Genomic DNA, 23,030 nt, shown 5'->3' with positions numbered 1-23,030 from the left:
TGAGTTGTGGTGGGGATCTCGGGGTTCCTCTTGAGCTGCAACAGGGCAATCAGGCCTCCTTTAGAGTTGCAGTGGGGAACTCAGGGTTCCTCTTGAGTTGTGATGGGGTACTCAGGATTCATCTCATGTCACTGCAGGGGAATTCGTCCTCATCTAGAATGGATTGGGGAACTCAGGTTTCTTCCCAAGTTGTGATGGTAAACACGGTTTTCTTCTTGAGTTGTGATGGGGATCTAGGGGTTCTTCTGGAGTTGCAACAGGGTTGTCAGGCCTCCTCTCGAGTAGAGTTTGGGAACTTGGCTTTCCTCTTGAGTTGTCACAGGAGAGTTGCCTCCTCTTGAGTTGCAGGGTGAAACTCGGGTTTCCTCTCGAGAGGCTGCAGGGGAATCAAGCTTCACCTCGAGTTCAGGTGGGGAACTGAGGTCTTCTCGAGTTGCAGTGGGAAATATGGGGTTCCTCTCGACTTCTGACAGGCATCTTGGGGTTCCTCTCGAGTTGCAACAGGGGATTTTGGGAGGGGGGGGGCTCTCGAATTGCAAGATTGAACTAGAGGATCTTCTCGAGTTGCAGGTGGAGAGTTGGACCTCCACTTGAGTTGCAGCAGGGAACTCGGGGTTTTTCTCGACTTGGGCCGGGAAACTCGGGGTTCCTCTTGAGTTGCCAGAGGTGTCTCAGAGCTCCTCTTGCGTTTCATTTGGAACTCAGTGTTCCCTTTGATTTGCAGTGTGCCACTCAGTGTTCAACTCAAGCCGTTGCAGGGAACTTGGTGTTCCTCTCGAGTTGGGGTGGTACTCAGTGTTCCTTTTCACTTGCAGTGGGGCCTCCTCTAGAGTTGTTTTGGGATGACTCATCTCCAGTAGGGATGTGAAGGGGGGCTCCTGTATTGTTGCAATGTCTGGAGGCTACTCACTAGGATTTTCATGGGACTACTCTAACTTTGTGGTCAGATTCAACTCTGTAGTTGTGGTGGGTTCCATTCTCTAGTGGTGATGTGAAACTTTATCTCTACTTGTGGTGTGGGATTAGTCTTTTTTAGCAGCAGAGTGGCTCTTCTCTATGCGTGATATACAGGGGACCCCTGTCAAGTTGTGGAGGGCTCCTCTCGAGGTGCAGGGCTGTGTCCTGTCTGGTTCGGGTGTGGGTGGCTCTAGCGGAGAGGTCCTTTCTACTTTTGGTGCTCAGTGTTCCTTACTAATATTAGTGGGATTGCTTTTCTCCGGTTGTGAGGGACTCCACTCAACTTACTTCAGGGATCTCCTCTCTATTTGTGGCATTAAGAGCTTCTCTCTTGGGGGCCTTCACTCTAGTTATGCCAGGGGAATCCACTTCAGCTTTGGCTGGTGAGCCCATCCGTCATTTTTTCCAGTGGCCCCTTTTCTTGTTACAGTCTAGGGCTCCTGTCAAATTGCAGTGGGGAACTCCCGGTGCCTCTTGAGTTGCTGCAGGTGATTCAGTGTTCCTTTAGAGTTGTAATGGTGCCTCCTCTTGAGCTGCAGTGGGGTAGATCCTCTCTCGTAGCGATGTGCAGGCTGGCCCCAGTCTAGTTTCAATGTACGGGAGGCTACTCTCTAGTTGTGTCATGGGTCTCCACTGGTATTGTAGGGATGGGCCACTCTTGATTTGTGGTGGGTCAGATCCTCTCTAGTTGTCATTTGCAGTCTCCTCTCTAATTTTGGCTGGGGGCTCCTCTTCATTTGTGGTAGTTGGGTTCCTCTTTAGTTGTGATAAAGTGCTCTTCTCAAACTGTGATGGGGTGACTCCTCTTTATGATGAGAAGAGGCATTTTTTCCATTTATGGTGTGCAGGAGGCTACTCTCTACTTGTGGCTTGAGGGCCTCCTTTTAAGTTATAGCATGGGACTTCTCTTGTTTCGTAGAGTGCTCCTCTCAAATTGTGCTGGGGTAGGCCCCTCTTGGGAATCCTCTGGAGTTACAATAGTGGTTTGCGTCGAGTCTCAAATTGCGATGGAGAACTCGGGGTTCCTCTCGAGTTGATGCAGGTCAATCAGGTTTCATCTTGAATTGAGACCAGGAACTCGTGGCTCCTTCTGACTCGTGGCAGGAAACCTGGGGTTCCTCTCAAGTTGCAACAGGGGAGTCAGTCCTTCTCTCGAGTTGTGAGGTGGAAATCAGGGTTCCTCTCTTGTTGCAGCAGGGGAGTCAGGCCTCCTCTTGAGTTCTAGCAGGGAACTTGGGATTCCTCTCGAGATGCATTGGGAAACACATAGTTCATCTTGAGGTTGCGACAGGGAACTCGGTTTTCCTCTGGAGTTGGAATGGGGGAACTCGGGATTCATCTCAAGTTGTAATGGGGAACTTGGGATTCACCTCATTTTGCTGCAGGGGAATTGGGCCTATCTAGATTGGAAGCGGGGAACTAGGGGTTCTTCTCAAGTTGCAACAGGAAACTTGGTGTTCCTCTCAAGTTGCCATGGGGATCTTGGGGTTCCTCTCAAGTTGCAACAGAGTAGTCAGGCCCCTGTCGGACTGAGCTGGGGAACTCGGCCTTCCTCTCGAGTTGCTACAGGGTAGTTGGGCTTCTCGAGTTGCAGGGGGTAACTCAGTGTTCCTCTCGAGTTGCCACAGGGATGCCAGGCCTTCTCTGGATTTGTGGTGGGAAACTTGGGTTTCCTCTCAAGGCAACTGGGATCTCTGATTTCCTCTTGAGTTGCAGCAGGGGAGTCGGGCCTCCTCTCAAATTGTGGCAGGCATCTCGGGATTCCTCTCGAGTTGTGTGACAGATCTTGGGGTTCCTCTTGAATTGCAACAGGAGAGTCGGGATTCCTCTCGAATTGTGAGGGGGAACTTGGTGTTTCTCTTGAGACTATGCAGGGGAATCCGACCTCTTCTCTATTTGCAGTGGGAAACTGGGGTTTCTCTCGAGATATGGCAGAAACCTCAGGGTTCCTCTCAAGTTTCTGTGGGGGAACTTGGGATTCCTCTAGAGTTGCAACAGGGACCTCATAATTCATCTCATGTCACTGCATGGGAATCAGGGCTCATCTAGAGTGGAAGTGGGAAACATGGTGTTCCTCTCGAGTTGTGAAGCAGTTCCGGGCATACCTCTCGAGTTGAGACAGCATAGTCAGGCCTCCTCTAAAGTTGAGGTGTGGACCTCGGGTTTCCTTTTGAGTTGCAGCAGGGGAGCTGGGTCTTTTCTCAAGTTACAGTGGGAATTCGGGGTTCCTCTCTAGTTCCAGTGGGAAACTCCGGGTTTCTTTCAAGTTGCAACAGGGAAGTCAAGCCTCCTCTTGAGTTGCGGTGGGAAACTCATTCTTCATCTCAAGAGGTGACTGGGACTTCGGGTTTCCTCTCGCATTGGTGAATTTAACTCAGATGACCATTATTTATACTACTGTGGGCAAGAATCCCTTTGAAGAAATGGAGTAGCCATCATAGTAAAAAAAAAAAAAAAAAAAAGAGTCCAAAATGCAGTGCTTGGATGCAATTTCAAAAACAACACAATGATCTCTGTTCATTTCCAAGGCAAACCATTCAATATCATGGTAATCCAAGTCTATGCCCCAACCGGTAATGCTGAAAAAGCTGAAGTTGAATGGTTCGATGATGACCTACAAGACCTTTTAGAACTAACACTAAAAAAGATGTCCTTTTCATTATAGGGGACTGGAATGCAAAAGTGGGAAGTCAAGAAACACCTGGAGTAACAGGCAAATTTGGCCTTGGAGTACAGAATGAAGCAGGACAAAGGCTAATAGAGTTTTGCCAAGAGAACACACTGGTCATAGCAAACACCCTCGTCCAACAACACAAGAGAAGACTCTACACATGGACATCACCAGATGGTCAACACCAAAATCAGACTGATTATATTCTTTGCAGCCAAAGATGGAGAAGCTCTATACAGTCAGCAAAAAAAAAAAAAAAAAAGACCAAGAGCTGACTGTGGCTCAGATCATGAACTCCTTATTGCCAAATTCAGACTTAAATTGAAGAAAGTAGGGAAAACCACTAGGCCATTCAGATATGACCTAATATGACCTACATCAAATCCCTTACAGTTATACAATGGAAGTGAGAAACAGATTTAAGGGACTAGATCAGATAGACAGAGTGCCTGATGAACTGTGGACAAAGGTTCATGATATTGTGTAGGAGACAGGGATCAAGACTATCCCCAAGAAAAAGAAATGCAAAAAAAGGAAAATGGCTGTCTGAAGAGCTCTTAAAAATAGCTGTGAAAAAAAAGAGAAGCCAGTAGCAAAGGAGAAAAGGAAAGCCATACCTATTTGAATGCAGAGTTCCAAAGAATAGCAAGGAGACTTATGAAAGCCTTCCTCAGTGATCAGTGCAAAGAAATAGAGGAAAAGAGTAGAAAGGGAAAGACTAGAAATCTCTTCAAGAAAATTAGAGATACCAAGGCAACATTTCATGCAAAGATGGGTACAATAAAGGACAGAAATGGTATGGATCTAACAGAAGCAGAAGATATTAAGAAGAGGTGGCAAGAATACACAGAACAATATAAAAAAATATCTTCATCACCCAGATAATCACGATGGTGTGATCACTCACCTAGAGCCAGACATCCTGGAATGCGAAGTCAAGTGGCCTTTAGGAAGCATCAGTACGAACAAAGCTAGGGGAGGTGATGGAATTCCAGTTGAGCTATTTCAAATCCTAAAAGATGACGCTGTGAAAGTGCTTCACTCAATATGCCAACATATATGGAAAACTCAGTGGCCACAGGACTGGAAAGGTCAGTTTTCATTCCAATCCCAAACAAAGGCAATGCAAAGAATGCTCAAACTACCTCACAATTGCACTCATCTCACATGTCTCACATGCTAGTAAAGTAATGCTCAAAATTCTCCAAGCCAGGCTTCAATAATATGTGAACCATGAACTTCCAGATGTTCAAGCTGCTTTTAGAAAAGCCAGAGGAGCCAGAAATCAAAATGCCAACATCCGTTGGATCATCGAGAAAGCAAGAGAGTTCCAGAAAAACATCTATTTTTGATTTATCGATTATGCCAAAGGCTGTGACTGTGTGGATCACAACAAACTAGAATATTCTGAAAGAGATGAGTATACCAGACCACCTGACCTGCCTCTTGAGATATCTATATGCAGGTCGGGAAGCAACAATTAGAACTGGACGTGGAAAAACACACTGGTTCCAAATAGGAAAAGGAGTACGTCAAGGCTGTATATTGTCACCCTGCTTATTTAACTTATATGCAGAGTACATCATGAGAAACGCTGGGCTGGAAGAAGCACAAGCTGGAATCAAGATTGCCGGGAGAAATATCAATAACCTCAGATATGCAGTTGACACCACCCTTATGGCAGAAAGTGAAGAGGAACTAAAAAGCCTCTTGATGAAGGTGAAAGAGGAGAGTGAAAAAGTTGGCTTAAAGCTCAACATTCAGAAAGCTAAGATCATGGCTTCTGGTTCCATCACTTCATGGAAAATAGATGGGAAAACAGTCGAAACAGTGGCAGACTTTTTTTTTTTTTTTTGGTTCCAAGATCACTGCAGATGGTGACTGCAGCCATGAAATTAAAAGAGACTTACTCTTGGAAGAAAAGTATGACCAACCTAGACAGCATATTGAAAAGCAGAGACATTACTTTGCCAACAAAGGTCCATCTAGTCAAGTCTGTGGTTTTTCCAGTGGTCATGTATGGATGTGCCAGTTGGACTATAAAGAAAGCTGAGCACTGAAGAATTGATGCTTTTGATGCTTCTCCAACACTGTTGAGAGTTCCTTGGACTACAAGGAGATCCAACCAGTCCATCCTAAAGGTGATCAGTCCTGGGTATTCATTGGAAGGAGTGATGCTGAAGCTGAAACCCCAATACTTTGGCCACCTGATGTGAAGAGCTGACTCATTTGAAAAGACCCTGATGCTGGGACAGATTGAGGGCAGGAGGAGAAGGGGACGACAGACGATGAGATGGTTGGATGACGCCATGGATTCAATGGACACGGGTTTGGGTGTACTCTGGGAATTGGTGATGGACAGGGAGGCCTGGTGTGCTGAGGTTCATGGGGTTGCAAAGAGTCAGACATGACTGAGCGACTGAACTGGAACTGGAACAAAGCAAAAATAGAATCACCCACGTTGCAAACAAACTTAAAGTTACCAAGAGGGAAAGGTGGAAGGGGAGGGGTACACTGAGAGACTGGGGTTGAAATATACAAACTAACCTGTCTAAATAGATAGGTAGTAAGACCTACTGTGTGGAGAATGAAATGGCAACCCACTCCAGTATTCTTGCCTGGAAAATCCCATGGACAGAGGAGCCTGGTAGGCTACAGTCCATGGGGTCACCAAGAGTTGGACACAACTGAGTGACTTCACTAACTAAGAACCTACTGTATAGCACAGGAACCCTACTCAATACTCTGCAGTAATCTATATGGGAATAGAATCTTAAAAAGAGTCAAAGTATGCTTATGTATCACTGATTCACTCTGCTGCATAACAGAAGCTATATAACATTGGAAATCAACTGTTTTCTCATAAAAATTAATTTAAAAAGAGTAAGTGTAAAGCAATAATACAAAACAAAAGATAAGATTGTCCAAAGAGGAGTATTTTCAGGATCTCAACATTTTGCATATTAAAGTATATAATTTATTTAATGTTAGATTGCATTAAGCAGATATTTATTTTGCAAACTCTACAGTTACAGCTAAAAATGAATAAGGAACATTGGATAAAAAAATGGTTCAGTTCAGTCGCTCAGTCATTTCCAACTCTTTGTGACCCCATGGACTGAAGCACACCAGGCCTCCCTGTCCATCACTGACTCCCAAAGTTTACCGAAACTAATGTCCATTGAGTTGGTGATGCCATCCGACCAGCTCATGCTCTGTTGTCCCCTTTTCCTCCTGCCTTCAATGTTTCCCAGCATCAGGGTCTTTTCAAATGAGTCAGTTCTTTGCATCAAGTGGCCAAAATATTAGAGTTTCAACTTCAGCATCAGTCCTTCCAATGAATATTCAGGACTGATCTTCTTTAGGATGGATTAGTTGGATCTCCTTGCAGTCCAAGGGACACTCAAGAGTCTTCTCCAACACCACAGTTCAAAAGCATCAATTCTTCGGTGCTCAGCTTTCCTTTTAGTCCAGCTCTCACACCCATACATGGCTACAGGAAAAACCATAGCTTTGACTAGACGGGCCTTTGTTGGCAAAGTAATGTCTCTCCTTTTTAATATGGTGTCTAAGGATACATATGTACTAAAAGTATATTAAAATCACAAAATAATAAAAAACAATGAAAATATAGATGTATAAGAGAAAATATATGTATAAGAGAAACAAACACAAACAGCAAGACAGTAAATTTAAATTTAGTTGTATTTATAAAACCACTATTAAAATGCATAGCAATCCAATCAATGTACAGCATGGTGCTGATGTTGTTCAGTAGCTGTCTCGTCTGACCCTGCAACCCCATGAACTGCAGCATGTCAGGCTTCCCTGGCCTTCACTATCTCCTGGAGTTTGTTCAAACTCATGTCCATTGAGTCAGTGACGCCATCTCATCCTCCATCGTCCCCTTCTCCTTTAGTCAGTGAGCTGCTCTTTGCATGACGTGACCAAAGTATTGAAGCTTCAGCTTCAGCTTCAGCACCAATCCCCCCAGTGAATATTTAGAGTTGATTTCCTTTAGGATTAACCAGTTTGATTTCCTTCCTGTTCAAAGGACCCTCAAAAGTCTTCTCCAACACCACAGTTTGAAAGCAGCAATTCTTTGGCAGTCAGCCTTCTTTATATTTTAACTCTCATATCCATACATGACTACTGGAAAAACCATAGCTTTAACTATATGGAGCTTTGTTAGCAAAGTGATGTCTTTGCTTTTTAATACCCACTCTAGTTTTGGCATAGCTTTTTTTCCAAGAAACCAATGCCTTTTGATTTCATGACTGCTCACTGTCCACACTGATTATGGTGCCCAAGAAAATAATATAGAGCATGGTGACTATAGTTAAATAATTTTGCATATTTGAAAGTTGTTAAGAGAAATTTTTAAAAATTCACATCACAAGAAAATAATGCATAACTTTGGGTGGTGATGGATATTAACATTGATGGATAATAACATTAGACATTGTGATGATCATTTAAAATATATTTATGTTGTTCAGAAGTTAATATAATGCTATAAAGTCAAGTATATCTCAACTAATCACTGAATTTTAAAGGTCGTGCTTTATGTTATGTAAATTATGCCTCACCACTATTGCTAATTTAAGCATCAAAGCCTAATGAAAATAATAATGGCATTGTGTTGTTAGGCTCAAATATATCTATAAAACATTAATATGCATAAATGTGTACCATGAACACTTATTCCATTATGTGTCATGCTAAATCATCAGTCCAAAGATATACATGTTGCAGCATGCTATAACACCTTATTTTTAGTGACCAAAAGTGAGGACTCTGACAGAGTCTGGCTTTATGCTCTTCAAATACATCTGTTTTATCGACATACAATGAACATCATTCCCTAACCTCAGAACTACATTGGACCAGGTGATTGGTTTCTACAATGACATATGGGTAGAAGTGATGTGTTTATTACGTATAGAGGCTCTGAATAGTGTATTTGTTTCCTTATGTTCTGTCTGTCTGCCGTCTCAGGTTTCTGCATGCTGAAGATCCAGTAGGAACTACTAAGAAGAAGTAGGAACAGTGGGACTCCTAGATGGAAACAACCAGAGTTTCTTCTTCACTGACTGCAAACTTGTACTGTAATATGATGGCAAGATGTTTCTTTATTTTGTTACACTGGTATATTTGAGGTATTGTCTCAGAGTGTAGATTTGTTTTCAGGTGATTGCCGGGAGCCGGCATATTGCATATTGAGTGCATATTGCATATTGAGTGCATATTGCATATTGAGTGCAGCACTTTCCACAGCATCATCTTTCAGGATCTGGAATAGCTCAACTAGAATTCTGTCACTGCCGGGAGCCAGCGTGAGGAACTTCGCCCATGGCAAAGGTCATGAGGAAGGAGGCTCGGCATACGCAAAGGCGGGATCGAGCCTCAGGAGTCCCCCTGGAAATTCTCAAGCATCTACCCCCAAAACCAGAGTCTGCCTACTTTCTGCTTTGTGCTCTCACCTACACCTCTGACTTTAGGGGGGGGGGGCGTTGTCCCCCACTACCTCGCTCTGAAAAAAGAGTTAACTTATAGCTCCAGTTAATAAAGTTCCTGGGTGTGATAGTGTTTCAACCTACAAAGTCCTTTGGAAGTCCTCTAGCCTGCCTGAATAGGTTTTTCCGGCCACATGTGATCGCTCAGAGCCTCCCAACCGTGAGAGGCATGAGATGTTCTAAACTGTCTGAATACAGAGTCCTTTGAGCAGTTAAAAGATTGATTAGAAATTGTATTTGTGAAGGGTTTTTCACTTGTTGGGCCAATGTTTGCTGCTAAGTCTCCATATCCCTTACCTGCTGTGTCCCTGGCTGTGTATTGATTAATATAATTGGTGTAAGTAGTAGCTTTAATGTTTGTAACCTTGGACCCTTGAGTTAATTCTTTTCTTGATTGAGCCCACCATACCTTTGCTCTGTAGGAATGCAACTTTATCTAATGCTTTTGGAGAAGAAAGGGTCTTAAAATGTTAACAGGCCTCCGGGCCAGAAGATGATGCAAATCACCTAAGCTTTTGCATATGGTAAGTTTGCAGGAAGAAAGCCTGGCTTGCTTCGTGACTCTACCCCTTCCCCCATTGTCCTCTATGCATAACTTAAGGTATAAAAACTACTTTGGAAAATAAAGTGCGGGCTTTGTTCACCGAAACTTGGTCTCCCCATGTCATTCTTTCTCTCACCCTCTGGCTGAATTATTCAGCCTCTTTTCTCCACTGAATTTCCTTACTGAGCTATCCTTATTTCAGCCTCTTTTCTTCACTGAATTTTCCTACTGAGCTATCCTTATTCTATTACTCTTTATATCCTTAATTAACATTTAATTAAGCAGTTGTTTCCTGATCCTCGCCGACGCCGTCCCCGCTTTGAATTCCCTGGATCCACCGGGGCTGGACCCCGGCAGGTGATGATATTGAATTGAACACAGAAACATTCAATTCACTATCCTAACTATAGATTTAAGGATTAGATCAGTTTACTCACATGGGTGATTGGTGACAGACATGCAGTTTTTTCCATCCTGTAAGTAAAACTTAGTTTAAACAAGTCATCAGTGCAATTCTCATTTGTAAATAAATATGACAAATGTTTATTTACATTTGTCATGATGGGTACAACATCAGTCCTAAAAAGAGTTCATAAGTCAAGACAAAAAAGTCAAAGACAAAAAAGAAACACTATTTTAGAAACATGAATAGTGTTTCAAATTGTCAAAGAATCTCTAAACGGAAAAAATGTGCTTAAGAGAAGAAGTGGATATTGGCCTTGTAACCTCATTCCTGATCATTTTAGCTACATACCTGCCTGGAAGTAGCTGAAATAGAAAAAGCATTTTGTAGGAGGGGTTTTTTTTTTTTCTGTCTTAAATAATTGGGTTTAAATTTTTTTTTAAAATTATTAATTGGAGGATAATTGCTTTACAGTGTTATGTTGGTTCTGCCATACAACAAAGTAAATCAGTCATGGGTGTACATACATCCCCTCTGTTTTTAACCTCCCTCCCACACCCCACCCCGTCCCCCCACAGGTTGTCACAGAGCTTCAGGTTGAGCTCCCTGTTTTATATATTTAGAAACTTCCCACTAGCTATCTGCTTTACTTGTGGTGGTGTGTATGTCTCAATGTTAATCTTTCAGTTTGTCCTACCCTCTCCTTCCCTCAGAAGTCTGTTCTCTATGTCTGCGTCTATATTCCTGCCTTGCAAATAGGTTTTTCAGTATTATTTTTCTCGAACACACACACACACACACACACACACACACACACATATATTTATGTGCACATGTGTGTTAATATAGGTATCTTTCTCTTTCTGACTTACTTCACTGTGCATAACAGGCTCTAGGTTATTTTTAAGGTGCCTTTCATTTTGAATCTGCTAGATACCTACACTGATGACCAACTAGATATCCTAACATGAATAAAAGTACCTAGATTTTTGTCAGCAGATACAACATGCTTTAATTTCTACAAAAGTTTATCTAGGAACAGCGTTCCACTTCTGAAAAGGGATCTAATCCTCCCCGCAGTATATTGGAAAGAACAACAATATCACGTTTGTGTATTAGTAAGTTATACACTTTTCTAAAGATGTGAAAGATGAGATCGGAATGAATTATGGGAATAAAATTAAGGAAGGCAAACTTACAGCAATTACTAATGGTCTGGAATGCAATAAATTGAAAGTTTTAATTTTTTTCCAGAAAGTACTATTGATACTGGATAATTAAGTGTCATTTTCCCACTATTGATACTAGATAATTAAGTGTCATCTTTCCACCCCCACAGAGGGGAACCTTTATGCCAAGAAGGAGCTTCAGAGGACAAATCATCTACAGAAAAAGTAGTCTTAAAACACAAACCCAGATGATCACCGAACAGAAGCAGTCTTCTAGAAATTAAACTGATCAGATCAGATCAGATCAGTCGCTCAGTCGTGTCCGACTCTTTGCGACCCCATGAATCGCAGCACGCCAGGCCTCCCTGTCCATCACCAACTCCCGGAGTTCACTCAGACTCACGTCCATCGAGTCAGTGATGCCATCCAGCCATCTCACCCTCTGTCGTCCCCTTCTCCTGCCCCCAATCCCTCCCAGCATCAGAGTCTTTTCCAATGAGTCAACTCTTCGCATGAGGTGGCCAAAGTACTGGAGTTTCAGCTTCAGCATCATTCCTTCCAAAGAAATCCCAGGGCTGATTTCCTTCAGAAGGGACTGGTTGGATCTCCTTGCAGTCCAAGGGACTCTCAAGAGTCTTCTCCAACACCACAGTTCAAAAACATCAATTCTTTGGCGCTCAGCCTTCTTCACAGTCCAACTCTCACATCCATACATGACCACAGGAAAAACCATAGCCTTGACTAGACAGACCTTTGTTGGCGAAGTAATGTCTCTGCTTTTGAATATGCCATCTAGGTTGGTCATAACCTTCCTTCAAAGGAGTAAGCGTCTTTTAATTTCATGGCTGCAGTCACCATCTGTAGTGATTTTGGAGCCCCCCAAAATAAAGTCTGACACAGTTTCCACTGTTTCCCCATCTATTGCTTTTGCCATTTGCATTCCTAAAATAAATAATCATAGGGTTTAAATAAAGTTACATTTATTAGATAAAATTACAAAGGAATTATATAGGAAGTATTTTATTTGGTTGTAAGAGAAGTAGATGACAATGGATCAGAGAATCACATAGGTTAAGAACAGACTATATTAAAATATCATGAAAGTGAAAATCACTCAGTCATGTCTGACTCTTTGTGACCACATGGACAGTCCATAGAATTCTCCAGGCCAGAATACTAGAGTGGGTAGCCTTTCCCTTCTCCAGGGATCTTCCCATCCCAGGGATCGAACTCAGGTCTCCCGCCTTGCAGACAGATTCTTTACCAGCTGAGTCACAAGGGAAGCCCGAGAATACTGAAGTTGGTAGTCTGTCCCTTCTCCATTGGATCTTCCCTACCCAGGAATCAAACCAGGATCTCCTGCACTGCAAGTGGATTCTTTACCAACTGAGCTATCAGGGAACTCCAAATATCATGAAGTCATATGTATGGACTGAGTTAAAGGTTAATTGGTATTTGTAATGCAGCATACAGTGGGTATGAATAGCGAATGTTACTGGACCCCATGATGTAACATGCTTTCCATGTGTAGCATAACTGATGGGTGAGGTACACAGACGAGAACAATATGATTACACGTATCTGTTCCCCCAATAACAAGGACTGAGTTTAAGAAAGTCAGTTCTCAGTGGAGTAGAAATGGGAGGGCTTAAAATGTTATGAATAAAAATTAGGCAAAAGTTTTAAGTGAAAAGCTTTGAGTTGAAAGTCAATAGGTACAGAAAAAGAAATTGATGAACCCAAAGAAAAACAATAGTAAGGCTGTGTCATATATAATTTCACTCTTAAAAGGGGTGAAACAATTTAATACTATTGCTGCACAATAGCTCTAAATAAAAATGCATACATCATATTGTTTCTGGTATCATTACTGCTGCTGCTCAGTCATTTCCATCATGTCTGACTCCTTGTGATCCCATGGACCGTAGCCCACCAGGCTCCTTGCCCATGGAATTCTCTAGGCAAGAATACTGGAATGGGTTGCCATCCCCTCCTCCAGGGGATCTTCCTTGCCCATGGATCAAACCTACATCTCCTGTATCTCCTGCATTTCAAGCAAATTATTTTACTGCTGAGATACCAGGGAAGCCCTCTTGTATCAGTACATCCAAGTGTAAAAAATACGGATTTTATTTCTCTAATTGATTTTAACTGCATGTCAGTTCATTGCTGAGGTTTCAAATCTCATTTCTTAGAAACTGAGCAAGGCAAAGGCAGCAGTACTTGCATAGACTATGTAAATAGATTCACGCATCTGATCCAGTTAACAGAAGGGAAACGTTGCTCAAAAGCATTAATGAATTAACCATCTTGAATTTGCCATATCTACAGATGGAGTACAAATTAAGAACAGAAAAATCAAATATCACTACAGTGATGGAATTTATCCTCTTGGGGTTTTCCGATATCTCTAATTTCTAACGGATTCTTTTGGGGATATTTTTAGTGCTCTATCTGATCATCCTGATGTGCAGTAGTGTCATTGTACTGATAACAAGAACTGACCCTACTCTCCAGAACCCCATGTACATTTTCCTCAACCACTTTTCCATTTTAGAAATCTGTTAGGTAACTGTCACTATCCCAAGAACGCTCATGGACCTTCTGAACCAGAAAGGGCACATTTCTTTCATTGCCTGTGCTACACAAATGTGTTTGGTCCTTCTTTTTGGAGGTTTAGAGTGTCTCCTGGCCGTGATGGCCTATGACCACTCTGTGGCCATTTGTAACCCTCTTCACTATGGTCTGATCATGAGCCCCTAGTCTGTGTCCAGATGGTCACTGCCTCTTGGGTCAGTGGAGCTCCTGTTGTAATGGGGCAAACATGGCAGGTTTCCTCTCTGCCCTTTTGTGGGTCTAGCACAATTAATCATTTTTTTCTGTGACCTCCCCCCAGTATTCAAGCTTGCTTGTGGGGACACATTTGTGAACAAGATAGCAGTCTATGCAGTTGCAGCGGTGTTCATCATGGTTCCATTTCTGTTGATTGGTGTCTCCCATGGCAAAATCATCTCCAACATTCTGAAACCGCGATCTGCCAGAGGGAGGGCTAAAGCCTTCTCCACTTGCTCGTCTCACCTCACAGTGGTGGTCTTATTCTACAGCACAGCCTCTACCACTTATTTACAGCCCAAACCAAATCAATCTGAAGAAACTGGGAAGTTGATCTCTCTTTTCTACACAGTTTGGATCCCAATGTTGAATCCCATTATATTTACTCTGAGGAACAAAGATATCACTGTAGCACTGAGAAAACTACTAAGTAAATTATCAACTTGACGTGAAGGCTTGAAATTACAGAAGCAATTTGTTTCTATGTTTCCCATGTAAATACATCAGAAAATATTAATCTAGTTTATTTCTATGTTCCTATAAACTGATAGTTAGTATCATCACTGCCATCTCACATTATGTGAAAGGACCTTAGTTTCAAAGAGTTAAGGGTTTCTGCGTTATCAAAACACAAATTATCTCCATGGCAATGATCTATTCTGAAGACCTGTCTTTCCTCTCACTGGGAAAGAGTGAGTTAAGAGATTTCCTGAGCAATAAAATGATAGTTAACTGCAATATAACCAATGATCATGGTCGTGACTGTAAGAAATTTGCTTGAAACTTACAATTCCTTCAGGAATATTCACTGTCTTTTTCTGTACTTACGATTGGATTTAGACGATGAGAAAATAACAACCGCATCCAAGTTGGTGGGAGTAGGGGAATCTGAGTGCTTTCTTGCAGTTTTTCCTTCTTTGTCTGTTTTGCAAGTGTCCATAACCCTTTCAGAGTACAAACCCTGAAAGGATTCTTTGTTACCTCAATGCTGACTATTCCTAGTGACGTCATTTCCTCCGGCTTGTAGCTTCATGTTTCACTTTTGTAGTGTTTCCTTAGTATTAGGAATATTAGGAATTTAAACTATAAACTGCATTGGGTTGAATGTTGATCCCTCTAAATATATGTCAGGTTACAACCTGCAAACCTGAACTTATTAGGAAAACAAAAGCCTTTGCAGGTGTAATTCAGTTAAGGACTTTCGAATAAGATTATCTTAATTTAAGGGAAGGGCACTATATCCTATGATCAGTGTTCTTAGTTCTTATAAGGTGGGAAGAGAGATTAAGTTAAAAATAGAGACGCAGCAACACATAGAAGAATATCACGTGAAGATGGAGGAAGCAACCGGGAGTGACACATGACACAGCCATGAAGCGAAGGAGGTCAGGGACCACCAAAAGCTGAAAGAAGTGAGGAGTGACTATCCCTTTAGAGTCTGTGGAGGAAAACCCTGTCAACACTGTGATTTGGTACACTGGTTTTTAAAGATGTGAGAAACTCAACTTTTGTTACTTAAACCACTCAATTTGTGATAATTTGTTACAATAGATCTAGGAAAGGAATACACTGTGTAAGCAGTCTTTTTATTATGCTGTTTATATTCTAATCATCTGGAATAAATTCTGTATTTTGGGAACAGTGATTTAAAAAATATGTAGTTTTTTTTTTTTTTTTTTACTTTAAAAACTATATCAATGAAGCCTTATAAAAATATGTGCCCAAGAATGATGGTTAATCGTGTTTGTTCAAGGATGTTTATTAAAAGCTTTTTTAATACTGCAAAAGACAACACTAGCAAAGCAAAGGGAAGCTGTTCTCATTTGGAACATAGTAGGCACGGGTGCCCGTTTACCATGTGATGCTGCACAGTCTCTCAGGACAATGTTTTAGAGCCACACCAGTGAGGAAATCCCAAGCTTTTCAGGCATTTAATAAGTACATAAATGTATGTATAAATATAACTCTATTTTTGTGAAACAAAGAGAGATAGCATCCATATATTCATATAACATTTCACACGTGCATATTTCTAGTTGGTGTGTATGTATGTCAGCAATATCTGGATGTGTATTAGAAGAGAGAATGGGCTTCTTTACAGTGACAGGAGTTCAGATAATGTCTGACTTATTTAATTATTTATACTTTTTTGTAGTATGGATTTATTACAAAGAGAATAATATGCACATCACAAAAATAATAAATTTTATTCAGAAAATAAAAACTACATATGGAAGAATATTACTGCATTTCTTCTTTTCTTATTGCCTCCCAACATTTAACAGAATATTTAGTAGCTAAGAGAAATTTAAATATCAGCCAAATAATATTAGATGTTTGATAGAAATAGCACATTTTTTATGAACTAAACAGAGCCAGAATCTATGTTTGGTCATGTCTTTAAAAAAGGACTAAAATGGCTTTAATAATAGTTACAAACAGAGATAAATTTAAGATTATGATACATATGTATCATAGGATAATATGTACATAGGCACTTTTACATATGTATAACATATATTTTATATAATGTAAAGGCATATATTTCAATATTCATTGGAAGGACTGATGTTGAAGCTGAAGTTCCAATACTTTGGCCACCTGATGCAAACAGCCAACTCATTAGAAAAGACCCTGATGCTGGGAAAGATTGAAGGCAGAAGGAGAAGAGGGCATCAGAAGATGAGATGGTTGAATGGTATCATGGATGCAATGGACATGAACTTGGGCAAACTCTGGAAGATGGTGAGGGACAGGGATGCCTGGAGTGCCGCAGTCTATAGTGTTGCAAAGAGTCTGACATGACTGGAAGATTGAACAGCAACAACAAATACATATTTATATATAGCTATCAGATCAGATCAGATCAGTCGCTCAGTCATGTCCGACTCTTTGCGACCCCATGAATCGCAGCATGCCAGGCCTCCCTGTCCATCACCAACTCCCGGAGTTCACTCAGACTCACGTCCATCGAGTCAGTGATGCCATCCAGCCATCTCACCCTCTGTCGTCCCCTTCTCCTCCTGCCCCCAATCCCTCCCAGCATCAGAGTCTTTTCCAATGAGTCAACTCTTCGCATGAGGTGGCCAAAGTACTGGAGTTTCAGCTTCAGCATCATTCCTTCCAAAGAAATCCCAGGGCTGATTTCCTTCAGAAGGGACTGGTTGGATCTCCTTGCAGTCCAAGGGACTCTCAAGAGTCTTCTCCAACACCACAGTTCAAAAACATCAATTCTTTGGCACTCAGCCTTCTTCACAGTCCAACTCTCACATCCATATATGACCACTGGAAAAACCATAGCCTTGACTAGACGAACCTTTGTTGGCAAAGTAATGTCTCTGCTTTTAAATATGTTATCTAGGTTGGTCATAACCTTCCTTCAAAGGAGTAAGCGTCTTTTAATTTCATGGCTGCAGTCACCATCTGTAGTGATTTTGGAGCCCCGAAAAACAAAGTCTGACACTGTTTCCACTGTTTCCCCATCTATTTCCCATGAAGTGGTGGGACCGGATGCCATGATTTCGTTTTCTGAATGTTGAGCTTTAAGCCAACTTTTTCACTATCCACTTTCACTTTCATCAAGAGGCTTTTGAGTTCCTCTTCACTTTCTGCCATAAGGGTGGTGTCACCTGCATACCTGAGGTTATTGATATTTCTCCCGGCAATCTTGATTCCAGCTTGTGTTTCTTCCAGTCCAGCGTTTCTCATGATGTACTCTGCATATAACTTAAACAAACAGGGTGACAATATACAGCCTTGATGAACTCCTTTTCCTATTTGGAACCAGTCTGTTGTTCCATGTCCAGTTCTAACTGTTGCTTCCTGACCTGCATACAGATTTCTCAAGAGGCAGATCAGGTGGTCTGGTATTCCCATCTCTTTCAGAATTTTCCACAGTTTATTGTGATCCACACAGTCAAAGGCTTTGGCATAGTCAATAAAGTAGAAATAGATGTTTTTCTGGAACTCTCTTGCTTTTTCCATGATCCAGCGCATGTTGGCAATTTGATCTCTGGTTCCTCTGCCTGTTCTAAAACCAGCTTGAACATCAGGAAGTTCACGGTTCACATATGGCTGAAGCCTGACTTGGCGAATTTTGAGCATTACTTTACTAGCGTGTGAGATGAGTGCAATTGTGTGTAGTTTGAGCATTCTTTGGCATTGCCTTTCTTTGGGATTGGAATGAAAACTGACCTTTTCCAGTCCTGTGGCCACTGCTGAGTTTTCCAAATTTGCTGGCATATTGAGTGCAGCACTTTCACAGCATCATCTTTCAGGATTTGGAATAGTTCAACTAGAATTCTATCACCTCCACTAGCTTTGTTCGTAGTGATGCTTTCTAAGGCCCACTTGACTTCACATTCCAGGATGTCTGGCTCTAGGTCAGTGATCATACCATTGTGATTATCTGGGTCGTGAAGATCTTTTTTGTACAGTTCTTCTGTGTATTCTTGCCATCTCTTCTTAATATCTTCTGCTTCTGTTAGGTCCATACTATTTCTGTCCTTTATCGAGCCCATCTTTGCATGACATGTTCCTTTGGTATCTCTGATTTTCTTGAAGAGATCACTAGTCTTTCCCATTCTGTTGTTTTCCTCTATTTCTTTGCATTGATCACTGAAGAAGGCTTTCTTATCTCTTCTTGCTATTCTTTGGAACTCTGCATTCAAATGTTTATATCTTTCCTTTTCTCCCTTGCTTTTCACTTCTCTTCTTTTCACAGCTATTTGTAAGGCCTCCCCAGACAGCCATTTTGCTTTTATGCATTTCTTTTCTATGGGAATCGTCTTGATCCCTGTCTCCTGTACAATATCACGAACCTCATTCCATAGTTCATCAGGCACTCTATCAGATCTAGGCCCTTAAATCCTATTTCTCACTTCCATTGTATAATCATAAGGGATTTGATTTAGGTCACACCTGAATGGTCTAGTGGTTTTCCCTACTTTCTTCAATTGAAGTCTGAATTTGGCAACAAGGAGTTCATGGTCTGAGCCACAGTCAGCTCCTGGTCTTGTTTTTGCTGACTGTATAGAGCTTTTCCATCTTTGGCTGCAAAGAATATAATCAATCTGATTTCGGTGTTGACCATCTGGTGATGTCCATGTGTAGAGTCTTCTCTTGTGTTGTTGGAAGAGGGTGTTTGTTATGACCAGTGCATTTTCTTAGCAAAACGCTATTAGTCTTTGCCCTGCTTCATTCTGTATTCCAAAGCCAAATTTGCCTGTTACTCCAGGTGTTTCTTGACTTCCTACTTTTGCATTCCAGTCCCCTATAATGAAAAGGACATCTTTTTTGGGTGTTAGTTCTAAAAGGTCTTGTAGGTCTGCATAGAACCGTTCAACTTCAGTCTCATGAGTGTTACTGGTTGGGGCATAGACTTGGATTACTGTGGTATTGAATGATTTGCCTTGGAAACGAACAGAGATCATTCTGTCGTCTTTGAGATTGCATCCAAGTACTGCATTTCGGACTCTTTTGTTGACCATGATGGCCACTCCATTTCTTCTGAGGGATTCCTGCCCGCAGTAGTAGATATAATGGTCATCTGAGTTAAATTCACCCATTCCAGTCCATTTCAGTTCGCTGATTCCTAGAATGTCGACATTCACTCTTGCCATCTCTTTTTTGACCACTTCCAATTTGCCTTGATTCATGGACCTGACATTCCAGGTTCCTATGCAATATTGCTCTTTACAGCATTGGACCCTGCTTCTATCACCAGTCACGTCTACAGCTGGGTATTGTTTTTGCTATGGCTCCATCCCTTCATTCTTTCTGGAGTTATTTCTCCACTGATCTCCAGTAGCATATTGGGCACCCACTGACCTGGGGAGTTTCTCTTTCAGTATCCTATCATTTTGCCTTTTCACACTGTTCATGGGGTTCTTAAGGCAAGAATACTGAAGTGGTTTGCCATTCCCTTCTCCAGTGGAGTATAGCTATATATAGCTATACTATATAAAATAAAATTACTATAGAAAATAAAAATAAAAATTGCTGATTTCACTCTTTTCACAGAGAGAACATCAAACACACACACACACACAACCAAGAAGCACATCTCACTTCAGTGATAACACCGGTTCTTTTCAATTTTTCTGTATTCCCAGTGTCTGAGTGTTTCTCTTTGTAATATTTTCCTTTTTTATGTGATTATCCTGGTGAGAAGCAACAACAATACTTTTATAATCAGAGCTGACCAGGCTCTCAAATTCCCATGTGTTTTTTCCTCAGTAACTTTTCCTTCCTAGAAATCTAGAATATTCATAAATTTCACAGTCAGTATATATATATATATATATATATATATATATATATATATATATATATATGCATGCACTACAAAGATATATTTTATTTGTATTCTTGGGGACACAGAATACTTGGTCTTGACAGTTATGGCCCGTGACTGCTATGTGGCCAACTGTAACTTCCACAACTTCCCCTACTTATAAACCAACAGCTCTGTATTCAGCTGATGACGCTTGGCTCTTGGATCAGTGGTGTTACAGTCAGGAAAAGGCAAACATGGCCAGATTTTCCCTCTGTCATTTTTGGATCTAACTACAAGCTGGCCTGTGGCGATGTTTTTCTGAATGAGATGTCAGTCCCTGTAGTTGTACCATTAGTGAATCGTTTATCATAATCTCTTTTCAGTTGACACTTGGCTCCTACAGTAAAATCACTTCTCCATCCTGTGTTGCCATCAGCAACAGGATGAGCTAAAGTTTTCTCCACCTGCTCACCTCACATCATGCATGTGCACTAAACTGCTTCGGTTGTGCCCAACTCTCTGCAACCCAGTGGACTGTAGCCCAGCCGGCTCCTCTGTCCACAGGATTCTCCAGGCAGGAACACTGGAATGGGATGCTGTGCCCTTCTCCAGGGATCTTCCCTACCCAGGGATTGAACCTGTGTCTCTTACATCTCCTGCATTGGCAGGTAGGTTCTTTACCATTAGCGCCACCTGGGAAGACCCATAGTTGAGCCTTTATTTTGTGGACCCAGAACCATTACATATTTATGACATGATTCCAACATTTTTACAGGAAAGATTTTTTTCTGCTTTCTATCCCATGTTACCCTGATGTTTAATCCCATGACATATACTCTAAGGAATAAGGATGTCACAGCAGCCTTGAGAAAATGACTGCATTAATGTTTAACATCCACTGCTTTGAGCTAGTGATCTTTCCCCCCACTTAGTTCTGCAGTTATCTTAATCAGACATTATTTGAAATTTTGCTTCCTGTATTAATATAAATTGATTATCCTCATGATCCTGCCATTTTATGCTTAACTTTCTGATATCAGGATTATCTCCCTAGTGTTTGTATTTATAAGAAATTATTTTTTTTGCTGATCTCATATTTAATGGACTAGTCTCTGTCAGCAAAAATTCACTGCTTATTTGATTTGTTGTTGTTCAGTTGGTAAGTCATGTCCGACTCTGTGTCTTCATGGACCGTAGCATGCCAGGCTCCTCAGTCCTCCACTATGTCTGGAATTTGCTCAGCTTCATGTCCATTGAGTCAGTGATACAATTAATATCCAAGTGTCTCATCCTCTGCTGTCCTCCACTTTGCCTTCATCTTTACTAGCATCAGGGTCTTTTACATTGAGTTGGCTCTCTGCATCAGGTAGCCAAAGTACTAAAACAATATAATATATTTTATCTATCAATTGGCCTCCCAATATTTTCATCCAAAATTTATAATATATATTCTATTTTGTCTCCCTCTGTATTGTTACAACTTACTTAAAACCAAAAGATTTCAGCTAGCAAAGATTAGTGCATATGGAAAGCTTTAGAAAATATTTGTTGAATGACTATAGAATGTGGGCACAGTTGAATAAGCAAAAGTTCATACTGCAGAAAATGTAGAAAAGATGGCATTTTAATAAATTATATTAATTTAATTAATAATGGTGCATAAAAAGAGAGCTTGACCCTCACTTCACAAAATTTATTTTAAAATGTAATCTCAGATAATTTGTAAACTTAAGTAAAATGCATAACAATGAGTCTTTTCCAAGATAATGTTTATTAACTTCATGACGGTGCGAGAAAATTGTTTTTGATAAAATTATTAATCATAATGTAAACATTAATCTGTTGCACTTCCTGGACTAAGAAATACTGGTATTCAGAGTGAAGTTTTTCAACATAAAATGTTTAAATACACTATAGTTAAAGGAGTGCTCTAAATCAAAAGCATCAAACATTCAGGAGAAAAATTGACAACAGACTTAAAGATGCACTTCACAAGACAGAATAATCTAAATGCCCAGAAAAAAGAAGGAAATAACCCATTAGCAACCAGTAAAAGCAAATTAAAACCAGATTAATATACTATGGAGAACAGTGTGGAGATTCCTTAAAAAGCTGGAAATAGAACTGCCTTATGATCCAGCAATCCCACTGCTGGGCATACACACTGAGGAAACCAGAAGGGAAAGAGACACGTGTACCCCAATGTTCATTGCAGCACTGTTTATAATAGCCAGGACATGGAAGCAACCTAGATGCCCATCAGCAGATGAATGGATAAGAAAGCGGTGGTACATATACACAATGGAGTATTACTCAGCCATTAAAAAGAATACATTTGAATCAGTTCTAATGAGATGGATGAAACTGGAACCTATTATACGGAGTGAAGTAAGCCAGAAAGAAAAACACCAATACAGTATACTAATGCATATATATGGAATTTAGAAAGATGGTAACAATAACCCTGTGTACGAGACAGCAAAAGAGACACTGATGTATAGATCAGTCTTATGGACTCTGTGGGAGAGGGAGAGGGTGGGGAGATTTAGGAGAATGGCATTGAAACATGTATAATATCATATATGAAACGAGTCACCAGTCCAGGTTCGATGCACAATACTGGATGCTTGGGTCTGGTGCACTGGGACGACCCAGAGGGAG

At 41.0% G+C, this 23,030-nt stretch overlaps 1 long non-coding RNA gene and 1 pseudogene across 1 annotated transcript in view; both read left to right on the top strand.

Annotated features, from left to right (window-relative positions):
• LOC132342429 (uncharacterized) overlaps window positions 1-9,793 on the top strand; it is a 36,019-nt gene extending 26,226 nt beyond the window's left edge. Inside the window, exon 2 of the long non-coding RNA XR_009490795.1 lies at window positions 8,627-9,793. This is a non-coding gene — a long non-coding RNA (uncharacterized lncRNA). The remainder of the gene's footprint in view (window positions 1-8,626) is intronic.
• On the top strand, window positions 13,637-14,539 carry OR10AG78P (olfactory receptor family 10 subfamily AG member 78, pseudogene; annotated as a pseudogene).

Source organism: Bos taurus, chromosome 16 (genome assembly GCF_002263795.3).
Source record: "Bos taurus isolate L1 Dominette 01449 registration number 42190680 breed Hereford chromosome 16, ARS-UCD2.0, whole genome shotgun sequence".
In the NCBI taxonomy this organism is placed as follows: Eukaryota; Metazoa; Chordata; class Mammalia; order Artiodactyla; family Bovidae; genus Bos; species Bos taurus.
Note: the sequence above shows the minus strand (reverse complement) of the source record. Positions and strands in the feature narration are given on the sequence as shown.